Here is a 20,732-nt window from a genome sequence, read left to right on the forward strand (position 1 = left end):
GTGGCCTTTCCACCGACGTAGACATCCCATGAATGAATAAAAAAAATGTTCGGATTTCCTTCAGTCTGAAACAGAATGTTAATGACGATTAGAACGAGTATTCATCTTATTTTTACAGAGTTTAATGACACACTAAATGAAATTAATAGAATAAACTATTTTGTAAAAGTTAATTCCCTGAACGGGAATCTGACCCGGCTCTCGCACTGAGAGCATTTGTAGACGGCAGCTGTCGTCTGAGTTAAGCATATATGCATTTACACAGTTGATTTTTCGTCGTGTATTATTATCACGTTCGCCTAACACACCAAATAAACCCGGTTTGTAACCAGGCGGAAACATTTTGAAAACGTTATCCACTAACATTTAATTAATATAAATAAAGCAAGAATTCACTCTGTAGTTAAATATGAATATTTAACGACATAGAACCTATGTACAGTTCTGCACAAACTCAAGCATTACAGAGATACCGACAGTGTCTCTCCCACTCACTCCCGTTTCCTGCCCTCACGGTGCAGAAAGCCCCGCTCAAAGCTGCACCTTGCGACTGTTTTCAGTTGATTTGTGAGAGATCATTACAGAATCCTGCAGCGCTTCCTCGGTTAATACCGACAGTTCTAAACAGCACTGCGTCTGTCAGTTTTTCGATGTTCGATGTTCCCCAGCTCCCGGATTGAGTGAAGCCACGACAGCAACAACATTCAGGCCGCCTGGCCGGCCCCGCTCTCTCCAATCACACGTTGCTGGCGGAAAGCAGCAAATGCCGACGAAGAAAGCGCATTTCTATCCATCCATGGGAAACAAGATACCACCGAAGCTTTGACAGCACATCGCAGGCCTCGTCTGTCCTGCAGTTGTTGCTCCGCTGCAAAGACAGAACTTGCCAGCTGTTTCAAAATTTACAGCCTGAACCAGACTTTGAACCTTCAGATAATTATCGGGTTTAAAAGTCCGATGTTCGCCCGACTGAGCTACCCGGACTCGCGATTAGAAAAGTTTCCATTATGCAGATTCCTGTACTCGGAATTATCCCCAGTTGACGTCGAACCATGATGAGGATCCCTTTTTGAAAATTCTCAGTAACGTGTTGAGGAGAATCCTTGTTTCTGTTGAACATGATGTGAGAAACATGGACAGTGAACTCGTGAGTTTACAATTCTTCTTGTTTGTGCCAAATATCTTCTCATTGGTTAGCACCAATTAAAATAACACTTTACCCAGCGGCTCAAAAGCTGAACTTGTCCCACACGGGAGCTGGAAAAGGCCTCTCGACCTTTCAGCGTATTAACATCTGTAAGCTGAATAATTTCACCCGTTACACGGTGACATCAGGCAGCAGATTTCCCTTCCAAATTTTCCCCACACGAAACTTCCAAGCGATGAATATCCGCTAAACGAAAAGAAGAATTGTATGTTTAGTTCTTCAGATTTAAAGGTCTCGTACCGACCCCTTTGCCATCTCAGCTGCCGCTAATCGCCCCCTCTCCCACTGTAAACAAGTAAACTCACACCTGCTATTGCAAGACGGGAGGCCAGAGGAACCCAAGTGCCCACATGGGAACACTAAGAAGTAGATGCTTTATGGAACATACCAGTTGTACCTTGAACTAGGTTCAAAATGTTCCACTGTTCGAGATGAGGCTGAAACTCACAACCTGGACATTTCTGGAGCTCATAAAAGTACCGCACACTGACCGCTTGCGGCACAAGAGCAGCGCACAATCGGTAACATCTGTGCTCCCGTCAAACAGCTTCATTTTCCGTCTCCCAATTATCGCTTCGTGATCTTTCTCCGATTTCTCCAAGAAGCTTCCAATCAAGATGCGCTTCGATAAATATCCGCAGTGACCTTTAAAAGTCGTGGAATCTGAAACAAAGCCCCAGAAGATAAGACCTTTTATTTATATTATTATTAACTAAAGGACAATTTTTGATGGTACTTTAAGGAGGATTTGGATAAAGTGTGAAATGAAACTGAGAAACTCTCTCTGAGCTGTCGGTGATTGAAGAGATGGGCGTTATTTCATTTGAAAACCGAGGCTCGGAACTTTCTGATGGAGAAGTGTGACAGAAGATTGTGGTTAGTGACAGTTACCGGGGAGATCCAGAGGAGAGGGAGAAAAGTCAAAGTCACAGCTGTGACAGCTCAAGTGCTCCGCTTATCTGTAATATTTAAAAAGTAATGTACAGTACAGGGCAAACCGATTTGGTATCGGTTATCAAAAATACTGAAGGATACAGGTTCAAAGGGGGATTTGTGAAAAGGGAACGGATTTAACCGTCAGACCGTAATCATTCCACATGAATCTGAAGCGTCTTGAGGAAAACGGCAGCGCGAACTGTTATGTTCGTGTCACGACTTCAAAGACCCTCCAATTAACGACAGTATCTTTGAACGAGTTGTGCAGCAAAACCGTGAGTGAAGCCGCTTTGCATTCATCAAACGTGTAGGTGACGATATTGGCGTTAATAAGGGTCGATTTCAATTATTTGAAATCTCACCATACCTCTTGACCCGAAAATCGACGATAAAATCGGGTTTTTCCTGTAGGTCGTGAATGGAAGGGAAAGCCGCATCAAACAGATCGGAGAAATGAAGAGCAGAAAATGTGGATGAAATTTGCACGAGTGAAAATTCCTGTTTTTCGGAAGACTCTGTCCCCAATGGTGGAGAGGATTGATATTTCGAGCTGTTATTCACCAGCCTTAACGTTAGTAATTTCCTGTTTGCTGACAATGAGATGAGACGGAATGAACAGGTCTAACGAGCCGGTCTGTAACACAGGACAATGATTCAGTGCAGCTCGTTACCCAGTCACTGGGCTCCGTTATAGCCGCTCCTGTCAGTCACACACAAAGATAAATTGTAAATCGGAAACAGAAAGAGTTAATGTATAACACTTAATATCAACCACGAGTTTTTCCCTCTTTCCGGCTTTTAAAACAATCTGTTTCACAGTTTGTCAAACCCAAAACAGCCTCTGGGATTTGCTGATCGAGAATTTCAGTGGAAATTGGGACCGTCACTTAGTATCGGAACAAATATACCCGCTGAGGTTTCGGGGTTGTTACTGGTTTATTTATATCAGTGAGTGACTGGTTTTAAACTAGGTGAGGATCTAAGCCTGAGGTAAGAGCCTGGGATAGACAAGAGATTCTACAATATATCAAATTAAATTACATTGATTCCACCAACACTGTACATCACATCCCTTAAATATTGTTACCTTTTGCTATGTAAAACTGGTGTGGGTGGAAATGGGAAATAACTGAAAAAACCTTCATTGTATCAAACTTATTATTATTATACAAACAACGTACAGCCTATCCCATTAAAAAGACTCAATGTAAAACCAGTCGCCAGTTCCAGAGCTGCTGTGCCGGTTATGTGATTTGCATCCGATTCTGACTGACTGAGTATCAGACGCGCTCCCGTCAACAGTAAACGGATGGGGCCGGATCCTGAAGAGAAAAATGAGGACCGACGTCCGCATAACCTGTCATCATAATTTAACCATTTTAGCCCCGGTATCATTCTGGTGAATCTGCGCTGCAGCCCCTCCAAGGCCAATATTTCCTTCCTGATGTGTGGTGCCCAGAGCTGAATGCAGTACTTTAAATGGGGTCTCAGCAGATATTTCTACATGTAACATTCTCCCCCTTTGAATACCAGCTTCTTTGAGATAAAGGCCAACATCCCATGAGACATTTAAATACATTTTTCGACCATTCCACTGGCTTTTAGCGAGTTCTGTACTTGGACCCCTAAATCTCTCTGCTCCTCCACAGTTCCTAGCTTCTCACCTTTCAGAAAATACTCTGATCTATCTTGCTTCAGTCCAAAGCAGATGAACTCACACTTCTCCATATTGAAAGTTTGAACAGACTGGAACTCTTCTGTATGGAAAAGAGAAGGCTGAGGGGTGACCTGATATAGGACTTTAACATTATGCAAGTGTTTGATAGGTTAGACGTAGATCAGGTGTTTGCATTTGTGGAGGTGGGGACTCCAAATCATTGAGGCAATTAATATAAGGTATTCACAATTTAATTCAATATGGCATTCAAGAGGAACACATTCACCCAGAGAGTGGTTAGAATGTTCAATTCGCTCCCACAAGGAGTAGTTTAGGCTAATAGCATGGATTCGTTTACAGCGAAGCTAGAAAAACAAATGGAGGAGAAAGGAATCTAAGGGTTTGCTCATAGGGTTTGATTAAATGGGGTTGGCGGAGGCTTGTTTGCAGCATAAACACCGGCATTGTCTAGTTGGGCGGAATTGCCTGTTTCCGTGATGTACTTTCCATGTAATTCTATGTTGCTCCATCTGCCACAGTTTTGCCAACTCTCTTAATTTATCAATTTCCCTTTGTAACTTTATGCTTCCATCTACACGACTCACTGCGACACCTATCTTGGTGTCAGCGACACACGTGGATACACGGCTCTCTATTCCTTCGTCTACGTCATTTATATACCGGGTCTCTGTCTCCCACCTTCTAACCAACTCCCTACCAATTTCATTAGGTTGCCTTAAATTCTACGCACTTTCATTGTCGTTAACAGTCTCTTATATGGTACCTTATCGAATACCTCTGGAAGTCAATATCATTTAAAAACCATGGACACTCCATTATCTACCACGTTAGGTACATCTTCATAAAGTTCAACTAGTTTTGTTAGACTTGACTTACCCTTTACAAATCCATGCTTGCTCTCTCTGATCAATTCATGTTTATCCAAGTGCTCAATCTTTCTTTCCCTAATAACGGATACTGGCAACTTCCCCACAACGGATGTCAGACTAATGGGTCTATAATTTCCAACATCATCTCTGCTACCCATCCTAAATAATGGAGTGACATTGAAATTGTTTCCATCAAAGGAACAATTCCTGAACCAAGAGAGTTTGAACGATCATGACTGAAGCATGTACAATTTCCTCACCTAGTCCTCTCAGTCCCCTGGGATGGTCACCATCAGGTCCTGGAGATTTGTCTATCTTTAATCTAATTATTTTCTCCATTGCCATTATTTTACTTATACTGAAACCCCTTGATTTATTTACAGTTTTCCTCATATCTCTGATATGTTAGCCTCATTTATTTCTGTGACGAACGAAGCAAAGTAAATATTTAGCAATTCTACATTTCATGATTTTCAATTGCAATATCACCTCCATCTGTCTTTAAGCGGCCCACATTACTCTCAGCCTCCCTTATTTCACTTAATATACTGGTAAAAATCTTGACTGTTGTCCTCATTTTCCCTAACAGGTTTATCTCCTTTTCCCTGTTTGGACCTCTTACGGTTTTTTATTTTCAGCACCAAAATAAACAAAGTAAAGTGCGTCTCAGTAGTTCTTCACTTTCAGAGCGAGAATTGTCTAAACCGGTAATTTATTTAATGTAACAAACATAAGTACACATACTCATCCGCATATCAACGCATTGATGGAGACACAAAGAGAAACAAAACAAGATATTTCGGCAGCATCGGGATGCACAGGTGAACGGACAAACCAAACAGACAAAGATGAAACGGTCTGAACCCCAAACAGACAGTGACGTATCGCTGATAGATATTAGTGAGAGGAGGTAGGGCTGAGCTATCATGAATGGGCGCTGTGGCTTAGTTGGTTAAAGCATCTGTCTTGTAAACAGGAGATCCTGGGTTCAACTCCCAGCAGTGCCTTGCATAGCTAATTATTTTTATCTAATTTGTGGAATTTAGCGACAAAATGGCACTTTGGAATTGGTATTTGTTCAGGTTTGAGGAGGAAACGGATATCAAATTGACTCTTCTAAAACGCCCTTTCATTGTGCAGTCAGACCTCTCATAGAATGTGTCAGCAACGGGTTAACTTAAAGACACGTTCTCGTTTTTGGGCTCGTTGAGGTCAGGGTATAATTCACGATTTGACGTTCAAACCCGGAAGTAGTCCTAATTTGGACCGAGACTTGTGATCTTGACCTGCGGTGAAAATCTTTGCAAAGAGGAAAATGAAGTCCGCAGATCACTCCACCTGAATCTCCAGACCCCGATGAAATATATCCCAGGCTGTTAACAGAAGCAAGGAAGGAAATAACGGAGGCTCTGACCATCATTTTCCAATCCTCTCTGGTTACAGGTGATATGCCGAAGGATTGGAGGACTGCTAAAGTTGTACTGTTGTATAAACAGGGAGAAAAGGATAGATCAAGTAATTACAGGCCGGTCAGGCTGAAGGTATTCTATTAAATCTACTCTGCACTTCCTCCACTGCCAATACACGGAGGAGAGGACTCTTGACTGACAAGCCTCAGCTCTATTAGGAGAGGGAGACTGACCCACGCTCTCTCTTGCTTCTGGGATGTACCACTTTTGAAAAAAGAAGGTGAATTTCTCGATATCTTTAAACGCTCTGTCTCACTGCACATGGTTTAAAGTGTATTGTGGGACGCTGTGAGTGTCTCTGTACCTGTAAACTCTCTGACTCACTGCACGGATGTTTAATGTGTACTGTAGGATAGTATGTAAGTAACTCTGTATCTTTAAACTCTCTGTCTCTCTGCACAGGTATTGAAAGTGTATTTTAGGATGGTGTGTGTGTCTTTATACCTTTAAACTCTCTGTTTCACTGCACAGCATTGACAGTGTATTGAAGGATGGTGTGAATGGGATGAGGGTCTGTGGGGCGAAGTGTAGCCGATTGGGAGCAGCGCCCGTTTGCGGGGTGAGTATTGCACGCTTGATTTTCTCTCTCCCTTCTATCATTCTTTCTCTCTCTCTTTCTTTCTTTCACCTCCCTCTCTCCCATTCTTTCTTTCACTCTCTTTTCATTCCTCTTATTTCGTGCTTTTTCTTTCTGCCCCAGCACCTTTTGTCTTTATCCTGTTTTTGTTCTCCATGTGTCTCTGCTGGATGATCCATAATTCAGACCTGCCGCTTCTTCCAGCTTTTCCTTCCTTCTACGATCATGGTCGATTTCATTGAGACTTTCCTGCGGCCTTGCCTACTCTAACATTCACTTTCACATTCTTCCGGCTTTAAGTTTGCTCTCCATCGACCGCTGTTTCTCGGGGCCACATGTCCCGTTCGCATCAATGTTCATTTGTGCCTTGAAACCAGTCGATACATTTCGATCTGCTCCAGAGACAAGCTCTAAGAAAGCAGGGCTGGCATTCGGTAGGACAGCGCATACTTTTCCGTGAAATTTCCATCTTGTGACACGGGGGATGTTATCTGAAGAACTGGGTTTTGTTTTCATGGTCGTTGGCGCTTTTCCCCGAACAGTTGATGTGCGGGAGAGACGGGCGGCGCTACACAGCTGCGAAAGACGGCTGAAATGTGCATTTTTGGCAAACTGGGCGGTGCAGGAAAGTCGGAAATGTTCCGCTTGATCTTAATAGGTCTGTGGAAATGTCCGATTGAAAAGGAATGAGGAGAAATGAAAAGAGCGGCAATGGTGAAAAGGTGTCGATGACAGGAGGTTGGCCGTGAGCGAAAGGTCCTTTGAAAGCTCGGCGTGGAGGAGATTTAGTTCGGAAACGGCAGACTTTAAGCGCGTGAGGAAAGTAAAGTGCGAGCTGCGTCCTTGGGTCAAATTGGGTGTTTTCAGGAAAACAGCCATTGTGAAATCACAAAAATGAAAATAGAAAATGCTGAAAACGCTGAGCAGGTCAGGCAGCACCTGTGGAGAAAGAACCAGAGGAAACGTTTCAGCTGTATGAGCTTTGTCATCCGATCTCAATGGCTTACCATGTGCGTGAATAACTGCGCTGTTTCAGATGCTGGTTTCCATCTCTGAATTATGAGGGTTCGAATCTCACTGCTGCCAGAATTTGTGCACCCTTCCATTTTCGCCGCCTCACCAAAAACCCTTCATTGATCGGAAGTGCTTTTCCGCATTGCTGGTTTACACCTGTTTGCACAATTCAGCAAAGTCTGGATTGCCACCCAACTGTTTCTTGGACGGAGGTGTTGGGAGTGTGAGGGGTAATCTCGGCGAAGTATCAATCAATGTGCACAATGGCGCCCTGGTGAACCGAGTACCTCTTATAGTCAGTATAATATAAAAGATATGCACGATAATTATGAATTTCTTCTTTGCATCACACAAGGATTTATTATCAGGGAATGTACATGAGCAGGTCGATTTACGTCACGCTCCGGTCGCTTCGCATCGCCTCCCACAAATAGAATAGAATCAGAGAGAGGTCACAGCACGAAAAGAGGCCATTCGGCACATCGAGTCCGTGCCGGCTCTCTGCAAGTGCAATCCAGACAGACCCACTCCCCCACCCTTTCCCTGTAGACCTGTATTATCTTTCGTTTCAAATACTTATCCAGTTCTTTATTGAACACCATGATTGAATCTGCCTCCACCACCCCCGAGGGCGGTGTGTTCCAGATCCTAAACACTCGCTGTGTAGAAAAGTCTTTCCTCATGTCACCTTTGGTTCTTTTGCCAAACACCTTAAATCTATGTTCTCTGGTCCTTGAACCTTCCGCCAATTGGAACAGTTTCTCTCTATCTCCTCTGTCCAGATTCTTCATGATTTTGAATACCTCTATCAAATCTCCTCGTAACCGTCTCTGTTCCAAGCAGAACAACCCCAGCTTCTCCAATCTATTCATGAAACTTATACCCCTCATCCCTGGAATCATTACAGTAAATCTCTTCTGTGGGGATTCGTTAGTAACATCGCCGAGTCCCCCACCATCAACATACTAGTGGTTATCATTAACCAGAAATTTAACTGGACCAGCCACATACATACTGTGGTTGCAAGAGCAGGTCAGAGGCTGGATATTCTGAGCCAAGTCACTCACCTTCTAATTCCCTAAAGCCGTTCAACCATTTACAAGGCGCAAGTTGAGTGAGTTGGAATACTCATGTGATGGTCATCGACCTGAAACGTTAACTCTGTTTCTGTGTCGAAAGATTCTGCCTGACCTGCTGAGGATATACACATTTACAGTTCTTATTTCAGATTGGCAACATAGCCAGAATTTTAATTTTGAATAAAGGGGGTTTCGCATATTTCTGCATGTGACGAGGTGGCCGAAAGGTTGAGGCGATGGACTGCTAATCCATTGTGCTCTGCACGCGTGGGTTCGAATCCCATCTTCGTCGTTATTGCGTTTAAGTTTTGTTTCTCCCATGAAGTCCACCCAGAAGGTCTGGTGAAAGTCCCATCCTTCTCGAAACGGCAGACGGAGGGTTTTGCATTGTTTGCTGAAATCAGCAACAGTTCCTTCCAGGAAGGTGTTGAGATTGTGAGATTGTGAGATCGCGAAATATCAGAGTGTACATTGGTGTCATTGCAAAATGAGTAAATCTTATGGTCAACGGAAGAGAAACTTACGTCCCATAATTATGATTTATGTCCGGATCATTTCGTGTCTGTGTCTGTTTAAAAGGGATGTGCTGTCAGTCCCGGATCATTCTGTGTGCGTTTTACGCGATTTTCTTGATACCTTTTTCCTTCTGAACTGAAATGACGATCCTCTCTCGAGAAAAAGGTTCACCGCCTGCTTCGGGCAACTGGTCGGAAAAATAACAAAAACTGATGAGACCAAGTTCATTCTGCTGGGCTTCCATTCCAAGCTCCGCACTCTATCCCCCATTCAGACCCACCCCCGCCTGGACATTATAATCTGCGATATTCATAAGGGAATGGAGAAGCAGAATATCACGGTTATAATTTTCTTCGTTGCTCAACACTGAATAGCTTCAATTGTAATGATTCAGAAGGTAATCATAGGATCATAGAATCTTACATCACAGAAGGAGGCCATTCGGCCGTCGTGCCAGTGTCGGCTTTTTCGAAGACCTGTCCAAATTAGACCCACACCCCAGATTTTTCCCAATAATCATGCAAATTAGTCCTCTTCAATTATGTCCAATTGCCTTTTAAATGATCCTATGGACTCTGCTTCCACCATCCTTTCTGGAAGTGCGTTCCTGATCTTAACAACCCTCTGTGTGAAAAAAATTCTCCTCAATTCCCCTCTAGTTATTTTGCCAATTATTTTAAATCTATGATCTCTGGTTACCAACACACATGCCAGAGGAAACAGTTTCTCCCTACTTGCTCTTTCAAAACCCCTCATTATTTTGAATACCTCTATTAGGTCTCCCGTTAACCATCTCTGCTGCAAGGAGAACAATCCCAGCTTCTCCAATCTCTCCAAATAACTGAAGTCCCTCATCCCTGGTATCATCCAGGTCAACCTGCTCTGAATCCTCTTCAATCCCTTTTCATCCTAAAGTGTGGCGCCCAGATCTGTACAATATACTCCAGATGAGACCTAAACACTGATTTGTAAGGATTCGTATGACTTCCTTTTTTGTACTCAATGCCCCTATTTGCAAAGCAAAGTATCCCTTATGCTTTCTAAACCGCCTTATCAACTTGCCCTGTTTTCTGAATATGAACCCCCAGGTTCCTCTGCTCTTGAAACCCCCCATAAATTGTTCCATTTAGATTATACTGCCTCTCCATGTTCTTCTTCTAAAAGTGCATCACTTCACACTGATCGGCGTTAATTCTGTCACGTGACCGCCCATTTCACCAGTCTGTCCATGTCCTCCTGAAGTCTGCTATTATCATGCTCACTATTTACTACGTTGCCAAGTTCTGTATCATCCGCAAACTTCGAAATTGTATTCCCTATTCCCACATCCAAGACATTTATATATAACAAGAAAAGCAATAGTCCTAATACCGACCCCTGGGGGATTCCACTGCATATTTCTCCCCAGTCAGAAAAACATCCGTTCACCACTACTCTCTGCCTCCTATCCCCCAGCCTATTACTTGCCCACGTTACCAGCGGCCCTTTAATCCCACGTGCTTCTAGTTTTCGAATAAGTCTGAATTTCTAAAATGTGTCCTGAAAATAACTGTAACCCCGTAATTTTATTGTTAAACAATGAGAATACAGATATTAGGACCGGATGATAGATCGGGTTCATTCCCATTATCCGCAGGTGACGGGACCCGAGCAGGGGAAATCCCATCTCGGTTTATATTTTCCGAAAACGGAGACGGAAAATAGCAAAACTCAACCGGTCGAAATCCAACAATTGGACGAAGAACCGACAGCCTTTTCCCATCCCGGGTTTGCAGACCTGGCTGTTGAAGGAAGCCTGATAAGTCCATTAGGGATCAACAGCGAAAGTGAAGAAACGCAGACAGAGATAGACAGATACATGCAAAGAAAAATAGTATAAATCTCCAATTCTGTGATTGAGCAGAATTTAGGTGGCAGCTTAAAGGAAATTCGTCGCATGCCGTGAAATCTTAGACGTGTACATAGGGCTGGATTCTTACATTATTTCTGAAAAAAGTAAACGCTGCCTGGTAACTACAGCTCTTATTTATTTGACCATTTTACAGTGGCGGTTTGAAGTGATTTCGAATCTCAGTGAATTTGAAGACCATGCTTGACCCACTCGTTTGGTCACCCACAGGTAGCACGCGGTTGGAGACTGCGCAGGCTTATCACAGGAACTCTGCCAGACTGCATGTTCCAGACTTGTATCCAACGCTACACGTGCAACCTGCAGCCGTGTGTGGATTGGCGGTTGAGTGTAGAACCCTCGCCTGCCGACGGGAAACCAGGGGTTTGGTTCCAGGCCAAAGCAGCTTCCTTTACCTTTTGTATCTGTACCCATGAGATCGCCTGAATTGGGATAAATTCATGTGCCGGCTTCAATCTGTACAACTTCTTGAAAGATTATCTTCATTTCGTCTCCGTGTCTTTCGTGGACAAACCCTCTGCATTCTCTCCTCTGGTGTTCAAACATGCTCGGCTGGAGATAAGTCAAACCTGCCTTCTGCACTTGCTTCAAAGATGTGAGAAGCCAATTGGTGGTTTTTGACGAAAAATGGGGACGCAAGGGGGCTCATACCGGGATTTGAACCAGTGAAACTCCCTGAGCGAGAATCAGATCCAAAGTCCAACTGGTAACAGAGCCGTGCAGCCACTGTAAAATTTCGCTGCCACGCAGCCGATCCGCCATCCTTTCAGAACACCATGGCCATCCAATCTCGCTTTCTTGTACGATATACGATGTAGAGCAATATCAGGTTCTAAACTAATTATTTCAGATCAACAATATTCGTCTCTCTTTATCAAATTTGTTTTGAATGTACGACTTGTATTATCAAGTAACACTTTACAGAATGAATTACTCTGAAACGACATTGTCGTCTGTCTCGGCATCGTCATAGTTTACACTCCACCATAAGTACACTTTACTCAAATTGCTTCTTTCATTCACTATGAGAACGAAGAGCCACGGATGTGGAAACATTAGCTACGAATTTATCAGCTGGGTTGCACCTTTCCTTTTCCTACTTCCTCAGTCTTTTTTTCTTTACCCTTCTCTGCTATTGTTGCAGGTTAGATCAGCCATCGCCGTTCAAGGAAGCCTGAGAAGTCCATTGTGGACAATACAGAGAGACAAGAGACGGAGACATGGAGAGATAGAGAGATGCAGGCAAAGAAAATAAAGAGTATAAATGTCAGGTTTTGCAAACTAGCAGAATTTATGTTACAGATTGGGAGAGATTCCTTCTTGGGTCTTGAAATCTTGCAAGAGAAGATTGGACACAAGTTAAAAGCTGGAGAATCTCTCATTCTGGGAGAGAGATAAATGCGGACAATTAACTCCAATTAATCTATTTCAGCACTGAAGGGATCTTTAAACAGGAGCTCTGCGAGCAGAATTCAAACCTGGGCAGGAAAACCTCAATTGAATTTTGAGTCCAACGCTTTAAACACTCGGCCACCGCAGCTGTAAACGGCATGTTCGTTCAGATCGGATTCCACATGGACACTTGCTGCTGTTACAAACGCGCGCATTGATGGTGCTTAGAGTCGAATTCTTACTTGTTACGCTGGAGACCTTGGTTCGATTCCCGATACAATGCAGGATCATTCTGTAACAATGAGGAACTGAAGAACAAAAGTATACTATTTCGCCCCTCGAGCCTTATGCGCAATTCAGTGTGATCCTGGTTGATATGTAACCTAACTGCATATTATCGCCTTAGCCCCATGTCCCTTAATGCCTTTGGTTGACAAAAATCTATCAATTTCAGTTTTAAAATTAACAATTGAGTTCGCATCAACTGCCGTTTGCGGAAGAGAATTCCAAACTTCTCCCTCCCTTTGCTTGCAGAGGTGTTTCCCAACTTCACTCCTGAAAGTCCTGACCCCAATGTTTAGGCTGCTTTCCCGAGTCCTGGACACGCTAACGGGCGGAAATGTTTTTTTTTTCTATTTACCCCATCAGTTCCCCTTAATATTTTGAAATGTTCGATCAAATCAGCACTTAATCGACTGAATTCGAGGCAAACCCGAGTTTATGTAATCTCTCCGCGTAATTTAAACTGTGGAGTCCAGGCAACATTCTAGTAAATCGACGCTGCACTCCCTTCATTGCCAATATATCCTTCCTAAGGTGCGTTGCCCAGATCCGAAGGCAATACTCCAGGTGTGGTCCAACCAGAGCTTTGTATAACTGCATCATAATGCCTATCCCCTTGTATTCGAGTCCTCTGGATATAAAGACCAACATTCCATTAACCTTTTTGATTATTTTTTGTACCTGTCCATGACATTTTAATGATGTGTGTTCATGGACCCTTAAGTCTTTTTGGACCTCCACTGTTTCGAGCTTTTCACCATTTGGAAAGTACTCTGATTTATCCTTTTAGGTCCAAAGTGGATGACCTCACACTTGACGAAATTCATATCGATTTGCCACAATTTTGCACATTCATTTATTATATTAATGCCTCTCTGTAATTTTATGCTTTCATCTGCACTGCTTACAATGCTGCCCATCTTGGTGTCATCGGCAAACTTGGATATGTGGCTTTCTATCCCGTCATCTAATGTCCGCCTGAATTGGGAAAAATCCAAATTCAGTTTCAATCGCCTCATCTTCTAGAGACATTTTATTTGATTCATGTGTATTGCGTCGACGAAACTTCGGCATTCAGTCCACTGGAGCTCAAACATCCTCCGGATATAATTCAGTTCCACCAACAGCAAAACTGAAAAGATGTGAGAAGACAATTGGTGACTTTTCACTAAAAGGAGAAACACATGAGGGCTCGTCCGGGACTTGAACCCAGGACCTCTCGCATATCACTCAATGAAACTCCCTAAGCGAGAATCATACCCCTAGACCATCAAGCCGCTGTTGCTTTAGTTGTGCAGCCAGTGTAAATGTTGGTTGCGTCTCACAGCCGATCGGCCATCCTTTCAGACCACTTCGATCCATCCAATCTCGTTTTCTGTTCGGGTGCACAGCAATATCAAGTTGTGCACCAACTATTTCCATTCACCAATATTAGTCTCCCTTTACCAAATTGCTTTCGAGTGCACGACTTGAGTTATCAAGTAAGACGTTTCAGAATTAGTTGCTCTTAAAATACATTGCTTGTGAGGATACTGACAGTCGTGTCGATTTATGGCACGCTCTGTTCCCTTTGCATTGCAACCGACACGTAGAATTGAATCATAGAAAGCTGACAGCACGGAAAGAGGCCATTCGCGCCATCGAGACCGTGCGAGATCTCTGCAAGAGCAATCCAGCTAGAACCACTCCCCCACCGTTCCCCGAAGCCCTGCATTTTTTTTCCTTTCAAGTACTGATCCAGCTCCCCTTTGAAGGCCATGATTGAATCTGCCTCCATCACACCCTCGGGCGGTGCATTGAGATCCGAACCTCTCGCTGTGTAAAAAAGTTTTTCCTCATGTCACCTTTGGTTATTTTGCCAATTACTTTAAATCTATGTCCTCTGGTTCTTGACCCTTCCGCCAATGGGAACAGTTTCTCTCCATCTTCCATGCCAAGATCCTTCATGATTTTGAATACCTCTATCAAATCTCGACAAAACCGTCTCTGTTCCAAGGAGAACAACCTCAGATTCTCCGGTCTATCCACGTAAGTCAAGTCCCTTATCCCTGGAATTATGATAGTATTTTTTTTCTGCACCCCCTCGAAGGCCTTCACGTCTTTCCTGAAGTGCGGTGTCCCGAACCCCACACAAAATTTCAGTTGTGTTCGAACCAGTGTGTTATAAAGTTTCATCCTGACTTCTATACTTTTGTACTTTTGTACTCTATACATCTATTTATAAAGCCCAGGATGCCGTATGCTTTTTAACCGCTTTCTCAACCTGCCCTGCCACATTCAACGATTTGTACACATAAACTCCTCTTTGTTCCTCTACCGCTTTTACATTTGTGCCCTGGAGTTTATTTTGCCTCTCCTCGTTTTTCCGACCGAAATGTATCACTTCGCATTTTTTTGCGTTAAATTTCATCTGCCCCGTCTCCGCCCATGCCACCTGCCTGTCTATATCCTTTGAAGTCTATCACTATCCTTATCACTGTTTACTACCCTTCCAAGTTTTGTTTCATCTGCAAATTTTGAAATTGTGCTCTGTGCACTCAAGTCCAATCATTAATATATATCAAGAAAAGCAGTGGTCCCAGCACTGATCCCTGGGGAACACCACTGTACACCTCTGGCCAGTTCGAAAAACAACAGTTCACCAGTAATCTGATTCCTGCTGTTCGTCAATTCAGCATTTATGTTGTTTCTGCCCCGTTTATTCCATGGGCCGCAATCTGAATGATAAGCCTACCATGCGGCACTTTAGCAAACACCTTTTGAAAGTCCTTATACACCACATCAACTAAATTGCCCTCATCTAACCTCTCTGTTACCTCATCAAAAAACTCTAACAGGTCAGTTAACCACGATTTGCCTTTAACAAATCCGTGCTGTCTTTCCCTAATCAATCCACCATCGTCCAAGTGGCTGTTAATTCTGTCCCGGGTTATGGTTTCTAAACGTTTCCCCACCACTGAGCTTAAACTGACTGGCCTATAGTTGCTGGGTTTAATCGGACACCCTTTTTTGGACAAGGGTGTAACCTTTGCAATTCTCCAGTCCTCTGGCACCACACACATATCTAAGGATGTTGGTAGATTATGGCCAATACCTCCGCACTTTCCACCCTTACTTCCCTCAACAACCTAGCATGCATCCCATCCGGACGTGGTGTTTTATCTACTTTAAGTACAGCCAGCCGTTCAAGTGCCTCTTCTTTATAAATTTTTCGACCATCCAGTATCTCAACGATAACTTCCTTTGCTGAGACTCTGTCTTCTTGGTAAAGATAGATGCAAAATACTCATTTGTTACCTCGGCCATCCCCTCTGCCTCCATGAGTAGATCTCCTTTATTGTGCCTAATCGGCCTCACCCCTCCCCTTACTACCCGTTTCCTGTTTACATGCCTGTCGAAGTCTTTTGGATTCCCTTTTATGTTGGCCGTCAGTCAATAGTCATATTTCTCTTTGCCTCTCATTTCCTTTTTCACTTCCCCTCTGAACTCCCTAAATTCTGCCTGGTGAATTAACGCATAAAAAGTTCGCATTTCTTTCAGCCGGAAACAGAAAGTTACTGGTTGATCAATGGCGATTTGAACAAGTATTCGTCTTTTTTACAGAGTTTAATGAGTTTTGCGAAATTAATACAGTGAACTAATACAGTAAAGTTGAATTCCTGATCGGGAACCGCCTCAGACGGCTCATTATTGCCCATCCCTGGGAAACAAGATACCAGCGAAACTTTGACAACACATCTCAGGTCCCCCTACAAAGTCACAGCTTGCCAGCTGTTCCGAAATTTGGAGCCTGGACAGGGAGTTAAACGCTGGACCTTCAGCTCACTGCCCACTTTAAAAGTCTGATACTCTACCGACTGAGCTACCCAGGCTCGATACTACATAAGCTCCCATCGTACATATTCATGGGAGATCTCTGAATTATCATTGCAGCCGTCGAACGAGGGTGAGGTCCGTTTGATAAAATTCTCAGGAACATGTTGAAGAGAATCCTTGTTTCTGTTGAACATGATGTAAGAAACATGGACAGTGAACTCGTGAGTTTACAATTCTTCTTGTTTGTGCGAAATGTCTTGTCATTCGTCAGCAGCAATTAAAAATAACACTTTACCCAGAGGCTCAAAGGCTGAACTTGTCCCACACGGGAGTTGGAAAAGGCCTCCCGACCTTTCAGCGTATTAACATCTGTAAGCTGAATAATTTCACCCGTGACACAGTGAAACCAGGCAGAATATTTATCTTCCAAATTTTCCCAACACGAAACTTGCAACCGATGAATATCGGCTGAAAGAAAAGAATTGTTTTTTGGTTCTTTACATTTAAAGATCTCGTACCGGCCCCTTTGCCATATGAGCTGCCGCTAAAAGCCTCCTCTCCCGCTATGAACAAGTAAACTGACATTTGCTATTGAAAGACGGTAGGCCAGATGAACCCAAATGCCCACATGGGAAAACTAAGAAGTCGATTGTTGACCTCCATACGTTTGTCCCACAAGGGCGTATTGTAAAAACGACTGGTTGTTAACAAGATGCGTTATTGAAGATACCATTTGTACCTTGAACTCCGATCAAAATGTTCGGAGTAAAAGGTTTGATTGTTTTAGGAGACGCTCGAACTCACAACCTGGTCATTTCTGGAGCCCATGCTGCTATAAATAAGTAACGCACGCTTAACAATTGTGCAACACGAGAGCAGCGAACAACCGACAGCATCAGCGCTCCTGCCAAACAGCTTTATTTGCGGTCTCTCAATTATCACTTCGAGATCTTTCTCAAACAGAAGCCTCCAATCAAGATGCGCTTCGTTAAATAACAATTCCTAAATCAAGAGAGTTTTGATCGATCATGACTAAAGTATGTACAATTTCCTCACCTGTTCCATTTCATCCCCTGGGGTGGAAACCATCAGCTCCTGGAGATTTGTATATCTTTCGCCTCCTCTTTTTCTCCATTGCCATTATTTCACTTGTACTGAATCCCCTTGATTTATTAACAGTTTTCCTCGTGTCTCTGGTATGTTAGCGTCATCCATTTCTGTGACGACCGATGCAAAGTAAAAATTTAGCAACTCTGCCATTTCCTGATTTTCAATTACAATATCACCTCCATCTGTCTTTAAGCGGCCCACATTACTCTCAGCCTCCCTTCTTTCTCTGAATATACTCGTAAAAACCTTGAGAGTTGTCCTCATTTTCCCTCACAAGTTTTTCTCTTTTTCCCTTTTTGTTCCTCTTACGATTTTTTTAGTTTCAGCACCACAATAAACAACACTCCGCTGTAAAGTTCGGCTCAATAGTTCTCCAATGTCAGAGCGAGAATTGTCTGAAGCCCTGATTTATTTCATGTCACAAATACAATCACACATAATCATCCATGTATCAACTCACTGAAGGATACACAAAGATAAACTCAGCGAGAAATGCAGTCAGTGTCGGGATGCACAGGTGAACGGACAAGCGAAATGGACAGAGACAAAACGGCCTGAACCCCCAACAGTGAAGTGTCGCTGATCGATATTAGTGAGGAGGTGGGGGCACTATGTTATCAATTGGCGCTGTGGCTTAGTTGGTTAAAGCATCTGTCTAGTAAACAGAAGAACCTGGGTTCAACTCCCAATAGTGCCTTGTGCAGTTCATTATTTTACCTAATTTATGGAAGAAAGCGACAAAATAACATTGTGGTGTTCGTATTTGTTCAGGTTTCAGGACGAAACGGATAACAGAATGACTGTTCAAAAACGCCCTTTCATTCCACAGACAGACCTCTCAGAGAATGTGTCTGTAACACGTTAATTTAAGGACACGTTCTTGTTTCTGGGCTCGTTGGGATCGGGGTATAATTCACGATTTGAGGTTCAAAGCCGGAAGACATCCTAATTTGGACCAAGACTTGTGATCTTGACCTGCGGGACAAACGTTTGCAAAGAGGAAAAAGAAGTCCTCAAATTGCTCGACCTGAATCTCCAAGCCCAGATGAAATAGATCCCAGGTTGTTAACAGAAGCAAGGAAGGAAATAGCGGAGGCTCAAACCATCATTTTCCAATCCACCCTGGCAAAAGGTGTCGTGCAGGAGGATTTGAGGATTGCTAACGTTGTACCATTGCTGAAAAAGGGGTAAAGGGATAGATCGAGTAAATACAGGCCAGTCGGCCTAAACTCGATGGGAAGTATGAATCGTCATTTAGAAAGGCACGGATTAATCAAGGACAGTCAGCGTGGATTTGTTAAGGGATGGTCGTTTGAATTGAATTATTTGAGGAGGTATCAAGGAGGATCGATGAGGGTAGCGCGATTGATGGAGTCAACATGGATTTTAACGATGCTTTGACAAAGTCCTAAAGGGCAGATTTGTCAAAAATGTAAAAGCCCATTGGATCCAAGGGACATTGGCAAGTTGAATCCAAAATTGGCTGAGCAGCAGGAAGCAAGCGGTTGTGGTCGACGGGTGCTTTTGTGACTGGAAGGCTGTTTCGAGTGGGGTTCCATGCGGCTTCGTACTAGGTCCCTGCTTTTCATGGTACAGATCATTGATTTAGATTTAAATGTAGGGGGCATGATGAAGCAATTTGCAGATGATACAAGAGTTGGTCCTGTGGTTGATAGTGAGGAGGAAAGCTGTCAACTGCAGGAAGATATCCACAGAGCGGACAGGTGGATAGAAAAGTGGCAAATGCAATTCAATCTGAAGAAGTGTGAGGTAATGCATTTAGTTGAGGGGGGGGGCAAAAGGCAAAGGAGTGTACAATAAACATTGTAATTAATTTGCCATTTACACTCCCATTCTGCAAATTTACTCATGTCTTCCTTTATTATTCGCATTTTTCCTTTGTATTAACTTCAGCTCGCAATTAGGTGTCGTCCCTAAATTTTGAAATTGTACTTCCGATTCCAGTGTACAAATCATAAATGTAAATTGTGAACAGCAGTGGTCCCAGCACCGATAAATTTTGAAAAACAGTCGTCCCAGCACCGATAAATTCTGAAAAACAGTGGTCCCAGCAGCGATAGATTTTGAGCAACAGTGGTCCCAGCACCGATAAATTGTGAACAACAGTGGTCCCAGCACTGATAAATTGTGAACAGTGGTCCCAGCACCGATAAATTGTGAACAGCAGTGGTCCCAGCATGTATAAATTATGAACAACTGTGGTTCCAGGAATTTTGAAATTGAACTGCAGTTGAAACTTTTGCATAAAAGGAAATAACGTCCCCAAATCGCTCGACCTGAATCTCCAGGTCCAGATGAAATATATCCCAGGATGTTAACAGAAGCAAGGAAGGAAATAGCGGAGGCTCTGACCATCATTTTCCAATCCACCCTGGCAAAAGGCGTCGTGCAGGAGGATTTGAGGATTGCTAACGTTGTACCATTGTTTAAAAAGGGAGAAAGGGAAAGATCGAGTAAATATAGGCCAGTCAGCATAAACTCGATGGGGAGTATGAATCGTCATTTCGAAAGGCACGGATTAATCAAGGACAGTCAGCGTGGATTTGTTAAGGGATGGTCGTTTGAATTGAATTATTTGAGGAGGTATCAAGGAGGATCGATGAGGGTATCGCGATTGATGTAGTCAACATGGATTTTAACGAGGCTTTTGACAAAGTCCTACAGGGCATATTTGTCAAAAATGTAAAAGCCCATTGGATGCAAGGGACATTGGCAAGTTGAATCCAAAATTGGCTGAGTAGCAGGAAGCAAGCGGATGTGGTCGACGGGTGCTTTTGTGACTGGAAGGCTGTTTCGAGTGGGGTTCCATGCGGCTTCGTAATAGGTCCCTGCTTTTCATGGTACAGATCATTGATTT

General features: G+C 43.3%; 3 non-coding genes across 3 annotated transcripts; all 3 read left to right on the forward strand.

The window, feature by feature from the left end:
* Positions 1 to 5,623: 5,623 nt before the first annotated feature.
* On the forward strand, positions 5,624 to 5,697 carry trnat-ugu (transfer RNA threonine (anticodon UGU)). Its single transcript has one exon. It is a non-coding gene; the product is annotated as a tRNA-Thr (tRNA).
* A 3,342-nt stretch (positions 5,698 to 9,039) lies between these two features.
* Positions 9,040 to 9,121, forward strand: trnas-gcu (transfer RNA serine (anticodon GCU)). Its single transcript has one exon. It is a non-coding gene; the product is annotated as a tRNA-Ser (tRNA).
* A 9,356-nt stretch (positions 9,122 to 18,477) lies between these two features.
* Positions 18,478 to 18,551, forward strand: trnat-agu (transfer RNA threonine (anticodon AGU)). The gene has a single exon. It is a non-coding gene; the product is annotated as a tRNA-Thr (tRNA).
* Positions 18,552 to 20,732: the final 2,181 nt, after the last annotated feature.

Source organism: Heptranchias perlo, chromosome 20 (assembly GCF_035084215.1).
Source record: "Heptranchias perlo isolate sHepPer1 chromosome 20, sHepPer1.hap1, whole genome shotgun sequence".
Lineage (NCBI taxonomy): Eukaryota > Metazoa > Chordata > Chondrichthyes > Hexanchiformes > Hexanchidae > Heptranchias > Heptranchias perlo.